Source organism: Calidris pugnax, unplaced genomic scaffold (genome assembly GCF_001431845.1).
Source record: "Calidris pugnax isolate Ruff unplaced genomic scaffold, ASM143184v1 scaffold27, whole genome shotgun sequence".
NCBI lineage: Eukaryota > Metazoa > Chordata > Aves > Charadriiformes > Scolopacidae > Calidris > Calidris pugnax.
Genome location: NW_015090893.1, coordinates 10,938,665 through 10,946,019, shown reverse-complemented (window position 1 = coordinate 10,946,019; position 7,355 = coordinate 10,938,665). Strand labels below are relative to the sequence as shown.

The window sequence follows — 7,355 nt, the reverse complement described above, 5'->3', positions numbered from 1 at the left end:
TTTTTAGGAGCTTCATTCATCTTTTGAGGGGTTTTATGCAGCACATATCCTAAAGCTGCTCAAAGAAGGAAAATTTAGGCATTTGCTGCTGCCTAGTTCAGCTCCTCTTGGAGAAGAGGTACCAGGCAGGCTGGGAGAGCTTCTTAGTGTCTACCACCCCTCTTCTAGATCAACAGGAGGATGTAGAGAGGAAAAGAAAAAAAGCAAAATAGAAAAAGGGGGGGAAAAAAAGCTAGACTAAAATAAATGTATTTGAAAATCTACAGAGTTCCCTGGGAAGAGAAGTATCTTCTTTACGCATATTTTAAATACATTCCTGCAATACCTTCAATACGATGGTTTCATAAACCTACAGAAGGTTTTTCACTATCCATTGGACAAGTGGGTTCCTACGAGCATGCAGGCTTACGTGATTATATCAATCAGGGTAAGGCTTCATTTGTTGCATTGTCTAACACTGATTCCGCCCATGACAATTAACATTATTGTTAGGTGTTCTAGTATTTCCAGTAGCCGTTCATCCTATCTCCACTGATGCTAGTAGACATTTTACAATAAGAGTGACTAAGTTACAGAATTTAAGGACAGTAGGGTGAGATAAGGTTAAAAAGAGTAGCAGTATCCATCATGAATGCAAATATTGCCCAAGGCAGAAGATCAGGACTATGCCTCTCTTCAAAGATAGAAATAACCAAAATTTCACATTTGGGGAAAAAAAGGGGAAAAAAAAAATAGGAGGGTGGGGGAAAGAGAGACAGGAAGGAGCAAAAGAGAGATCTTCCAGAAATCACAAAGCCAAACCTAGCAGCTTTTTACTGCAGCTCTCAAAAGTTTAGAAGTGCAGCCCGTAACGATGAAATGCATGGCTTGGAGGGGAGAGCTAAATCAGGCTCCTAGCACAGACCAAAGGGTTGTTCTATATATATATTTATTTGTCACTGCAAGTAATGGCTGTGAAGCAAACAAAAGGGAATACAGCTGATGTTTAACAGCCACTGCACAACCGCTAAGCTACTTCTGCCTTGGATCTGGAAGCTTATATGGGGAACATGTGGTAAGTTTCTTTTCTCTATGCTAGCAGGTTATAAACCTGAGTTTCCCCTAGATATACCCCTTTCCCATGCTTGTTCTTTCTTACTGTGTATGAGTAGCAAAGGGGTTCAGGATGGAGCTTTAGATTTATAATCACTTAATTTCCCTTCATGTTTTAAGTGAAAACACTAGTTTGAATGTGCCAGAGCAGGAGCCTGCAAGAACACAATCATTCAGTGCATGTGTAAAAGTGCAGATATATGTAAACACACAGGTATACATGACACAAAGAAAAACAGGGATACTTCAGCTATACCACTCTAGAGCTTCTGGGCTGAAGAGAACATGAATTTTCCTGTGTATTTGTCTTCTTTACACTGATTTGATTTGCTTAGAGTAACAGGAAAACACAAACAACACATGGGGTATGGAGGAAAATAAGCAATTGTCTTTACGTTTCCCCTATATATATATATATACCATTAGCTTTACACAAAACATGACTCACTAGCAGCAGGTGTCCTGCTGTTATGTTGGGCAGATTAGTAATGGGAGGGAGGGGGCTGCTCTCCCTATATGGCATCCCCAAGGGAAGCTAAAAATAGTTCAGAGACTTCCAGCAAAGTAAAAGTATTTGTGGGCTTTGAGTGAAGTCTGCTTCTGAAGGTAAGAATCAGAGCTGATCTGTTTAATCTGCCATTCCTTCTTTTTTTCCTTTCTTTTTTTTGTTTTTCTCCCGTGTGAAGCTTGCCTTGGCAGTTGATCGGCAAATGTTATCTGGCACAAGGCTGGGAGTTTGGAATTATAAACAGTTGCTTTCCGTGTTTGTGGAAACAGGGTGGGGGATTGACCAGCTGAAGGAAATCAGTGTGACAGAGAGCATTCACAGCCGAGGCAGAGACAACAGAGGAATGTGTCTCAGTTAGAAATAGTTGCATTTCCTTTTTTTCTCTCTCTCTTTTTTTCTCTCTCAGTTGTTAGAGAATCTGAACGGCGTATGAGCAATCACAGCATGTGACTCTGCTCTGAGTAGAAGCAAGCTATTGCCGGTAGTTACACCCACCGTGATACAAGTCCAGTAAGCAAAGTTGTCTGCGAAGTTATTGTAGCAGCAGAATATGAAAAGAGAGGAACTGTTTGTATTTCTGAGATACGTGCAAATCAGGGTGCTACGTGCGCTCCATGGAAGTGTGGCTGAGGAGACTTTTTAGCCTTGCTGGTAAACGTCTGTATATCTGTATACTCAGACTCACTGATAGGCAGAGTGCTGCCTAAAAGGAAAACTGTTTCAGACACCAAGTACGGAGCATAATTATATGTGTGTGTGTGTGTGTCTATCCACGTGCATCTGCATCTGCATGTATGCAGGGAGCAAGCAAACTGCTGGACTGCAGAAAAGCCCCACAAGCCTTGCGTTGAGCCGCCACCTGGGTGGCTTAGGGCAGCGCAGGAATGGAGATGTAAGGGCTGAGTCTCACTTCTGAAAAATGAGACACAAGGGCTCCTGGTTACACCAGAATAACCTCATGGGCCATGATGGATTTCCCCTGATTTTTTGAATGGCATCACCGATACTGATAACGAGAGACTTCTGCATTGTGGAAACTAGATAAAATGCGACAGCCCCGCACGGGGAATCTCTGAGGAGAGTGGTGTGTGTCACACACCCGTGTGAGCACACCTGGGCACCTTCACAAAAAGCTGCCATTCCCAACCCCTGAGCCCTGTGCCTGATTTTCTGGGCCTGCCTCCTTCTCTGCTCTCTTTTAGTGCTGTCTTTGGCAATCCTAACCCTAACCCTGGCTTGTATCAGAAATAGTGTGGCCAGCAGGACTATGGAAGTGATTGTCCCCCTGTACTCAGCACTGGTGAGGCCCCACCTTGAGTATTGTGTTCAGTTTTGAGCCCCTCACTACAGGAGGGACATTGAGGTGCTGGAGTGTATCCAGAGAAGGGCAATGAGGCTGGTGAGGGATCTGGAGAACGTGTCTTATGAGGAGCAGCTGAGACAGCTGGGATTGTTCAGCCTGGAGAAAAGGAGGCTAATGGAAGACCTTATTCCTTTCTACAACTACCTGAAAGGAGGGTGTAGTGAGGTGGGGGTCAGTCTCTTCTCCCAGGTAACAGACGATGCAACAAGAGGAAATGGCCTCAAATTGTGCCAGGGGAGGTTTAGACTGGTTCTAAGACAAAAGGGTTATCAAACATTGGAACAAGGCGCCCAGGGAAGAGGTGGAATTGCCATCCCTGAAGGTGTTTAAAACACGGGTAGATGTGGTGCTGAGGGATGTGGTTTAGTGGTGGTTTTGTCAGTGTTAGGTTGATGGTTGGACTCTGATCTTAAAGCTCCCTTCTAACCTATGATTCTGTGATTTGAAATGAGTTCCCGAGTGGTGGGCATGGCTGGGTCCTGGCTGCTGTGCCACGGGGTGGACACGGTGCAACTTCTAGCATCATGGGGCTGCCTGAGCTCCTGCAGTAGGTGCTGAGAGCCCATCAGCACTGTGCCTTGGATACCTGGGCTGTCGCTGGAATTAGTAGCGATTCCCAGCTGGGCCAGTAACACCCTCTGCCGGGCGGTATGGTGGAAAGGGGGAGACCAGCAAACTATAGCAGCAATCTAATTTTAGCTCCCTGTTGTTGGGCCAGCTTCTGCTAACATCAGCGTCAATGGCAAAACCGACGTTAATTTGAGTGGGAAAAGGACTGAACCCAAATTAATATATGCTGGCCTGTGTAATTATCTTTATTGGCTGATAGGGAAGGAAGACCTTATTCACTCAATGCATTTCTATGGCTGCCTGGCTGTGCTCCAGTGATGCACCAGCCTGTGAGCAGACGGGCTGGGAGAGGGGGACGGGAGCACTGTATCCATTCATGAGGGGCTGTAATTCACTGTCATCCCCAAATGATTAAATCCTGCTTATTTCAAACCGCCAGGTGAAGGAGCAACACCCACAAATATGGTGGGTAGGATTTAGCCTCCGGGTGCTTGCAGAAAAACTTGTCCTGTTGAGTCCAAAGTTCAACATCCTGATCCCTGTGAACAGCCACAGGGGAGAGCATGTAGGTTTTAGTCAGTGTTAAACATTGCATTTCCAGACTGGTTAAAAGAGTGGAAATTGAAGAAGATGGCTATATGCTTAGAAGCACAAGAAGACAGAGCAGCTTTGCTAAGTGTTAGGGATGGACATAAACTAAAGAGAAATCCTATTTGGCAGCACAGAGAATCTGCTGGGGTTGGCAGTCTGAAACCTGCTCCACGATAATTGTTTTCTTCTTCAATAATCCAATGTATTGATTAGGGTAAGCAGAAAGGATCCATCCCGATGGAGCTCTGCAGGGCATTTTACCACACTGCTTAGTTCAAATGGTCACAGTTGATATTCATGTGTTTTCCTCTGCTGAGCAAACTGGATATGACAGAAGACAATGTAATTTAGGGTTTTTTCCTCTTCCTGAAAATGAATTGCTACATGTGATTTCATATGCTCACGCTTGCATATTTATGGGGAGTCCCAAAAATCTAATTTCCATCATGCCAGCTCCTGTTTAGCACAGACTTAATTTTGCAACTTTTGAATAAATTCTCTTTGACAAAATAATATTATGACATATGGAAACAAAGCAGCCATTTTAAGTAGAGAAGCGTGATGAATAATCAATTCTTTCTGAAAGTGCACATCATTGTTACCTTGTGATAGTTAAATGGCCAGTTCAAGGAAGCAACGTAGGCAGATGATGGCATAGAAATGTAGAGTTGTTCCTGACCCTTGTGTGGGCTCTCCAGTGCTCTTGAATCTCCCGATTTGCTATGAGAGGGTGCACAAATGATTTGCAATTGAGAGGACTCTCTAGCTTGTTTACTCCTCTTAATAATGATTCATGACAAGGACATCAAGATGCAAACCATGCCAGGCAAGCTCATAGGAAGGAGGCCACCACGGTGGATGCTGTCAGTAATCTTCCTGCTAAGACTATAGCGATTCTTTGGGCTAGTCTTCTTTAGCTGGCCATCTGCTTTGCATTCCCTGGTGGTACTTCGGTTTGGATCTCCGGTTTGTTTGTCATTTCAGTCTCCCACTTTATTATTTCCAGAGCCAAGTGAACCGCTGCCAATGGCAATGCAATGAGATTGCATTGTGAGCTTTGCGACATGGTATACTTTCTTTTTTTTTTTTTATCTTGAAGCCTCAGCTCCTGGAATTAGTTGATTATGTTAGAATCCCAGCATTCATTGGAGAGAAAAAAAAAAAAGAAAAAAGAAGGAAATAAAAAAGGAAGAAAAAAAAAAGAGTGGATCTCTGCTCCTCGTGATCTAAGGAAAAAGCTTGAAAAAAAAAGGATCCCTGCAGTCTGAGTAATCACAAGCCAAATAAAAAGAGGCTTCTTTTTTTTTTTTTTCCCCAACATCAGACTGTTTTACAGACAATCATCCTATTTCTGAGTCTCTCACTCACAGTTTTTGAGTGCTGGGTGCTGGCAAACCTGAGCAGCAGCTGTTCCTTTCTAAAGGCAGGGAAAATAAGTAGAGTCATCTCTAACAGGAAAAGTTACTTTATCTTTCCCTGTGCTGCCTTTTCCTCTGATGCTACAGCACACCCCTGCCCATGGTCAGCCCAGCACTGGGAGCCCATTGCAGCAGCTCGAAGAAGAGCTCACATCCCAGTAAGTCCCAGTGAGAAATGGGAGGACAAGAGTTTGCATTAACCAGACCCCGTGATTCCCTTGAGGTCAGGAGCAGCAGCTGCTGCTGTCACTGACCCCATAACTTTGAATAATCTTAGTTATGGCCATACGGCATTTGTGTGTTCGTGGCACATCTGACGTGATGAGGTCTTGCCCAGTTCTGGGGTGGAGACTGTCACTCTTTCCCCAGCTTGGGGACATATTTGGGATGCAATTACTGGAGCTGGGAAGGGTCCGTCATTTATATTTCAGTTTGCCTGGTATACTCTTTCCCCACGTTTATTTTTCAGTGGGAAAAGAGATGGCATTCAAGACTGATTTTAACAAAATGTGTTTGTTGCTCTGGATTTTTCATCACTCTGGGCTGGGGCCTTAGGGAAACATATTTGCTTTTATTGCATTTTCCGGTAACTAAATGGAATTAGCATTCCCTGCCATTGCTGGCCAACTGGATCCAGTGCACAGTGCAAAGCAGTGCAAACAAAGGACAACAAGGAAGAATTAAAAATGAAAAGAATAACAAAAAGGAAGAGGAAGAGCGACAGCTCAAATTTGTTGCTGGCCTGACGATGAAATTTACGATACTTAATACTTCCCAATTTTGCTGATGTGCTTTTGTTTTCTTTTGGTCTGTCAAATGCCTTCAATACTTTCACTTTTTTTGGAGCTGGAGATGGGATGAACACAGAAATGTTCCATATAACCTACAACACATAGGAGGAGTGCACGTACAGAGGCATCTATATGGGGCAGGACCTTCACGTACTCTCCATGCACTGCTCAAAAGCACTCATAGTTTGCAATATTTTCAGATGGGCAAGAAAACAACTTTCAAACTGAGTGATACTGAGAAGAAAAAAGAATCTTCTTGCTCGCTAATCAGATTATTTTTCATACTTCATTTAATTTTGGTGTTTTAGTGATAGCGAGGCTCAGTGGCACAGCAGCAACTTGGTGAGTGGCAAAGTTGGAGACTCCAGCTGAGCCTCCTAGAGTCCAACTGGAGACTCCAACTAGCAAGTCTGCCGCCTTGGTGGCACTTTGCAGGTTGGACACTCGGGGACCAGCTGGACCTCAGGGCTGGGACGTTCAGGTTACGGAGCCAGGATGTATGGTGGGCTGCTCAGCGTTACATGCACCGTACGCCTCCCTTCCCTGATTCTTGCTTTGGAAACAAACTGCACTGGCTTCTCTTAACCCTCCCAAGGGTGGGAGGGAAGGATGGCCCTGGAAGTGTCCTCCTGTGACAGCCATACCTGGGTCGGGTCGGGTCAGGTCCCGCGGGGAATATGTGGTGTGTGTGTGATGTACACGGCGGCTGCTGCCCGCTCCCCCCAGCAGGCTGTCTGCTCCCTCCAGCCCCTGGCCATCTCCTTGGAGAGAGAGGCGGCTTGGCTGCCGGCCACCAGCTCCTTGTGGTAGGGAGAGGGATGGGGGAAAGGAGGAGGGGAAAAAAAAAAAAAGATACCAAACCATAAAAAAGGAGGAAGGGAGAATAAATGGGGGGGGGGGGGGGAGGGGAGGGGAAAAGGGGGATGGAAAAACGGGAGGGGATGCTGAGAAGGGAGAAAAAGGGAGAAATGAGGAAACGGGGGAAAAGGAGGAGAAGAAAAAAATGAAGAAAGGGGGAGGAA

General features: G+C 45.0%; 1 protein-coding gene across 4 annotated transcripts in view; it reads left to right on the top strand.

Moving 5' to 3' along the window:
• Nucleotides 1–1,651: 1,651 nt before the first annotated feature.
• The window catches only part of SGCD (sarcoglycan delta), a 346,594-nt gene continuing 340,890 nt past the window's right edge, over nucleotides 1,652–7,355 (top strand). For all 4 annotated transcript variants that reach the window (XM_014948113.1, XM_014948108.1, XM_014948112.1 and 1 more), the window contains exon 1: nucleotides 1,652–1,698. The gene's annotated coding sequence lies outside the window, so the exon portion shown is untranslated. The remainder of the gene's footprint in view (nucleotides 1,699–7,355) is intronic.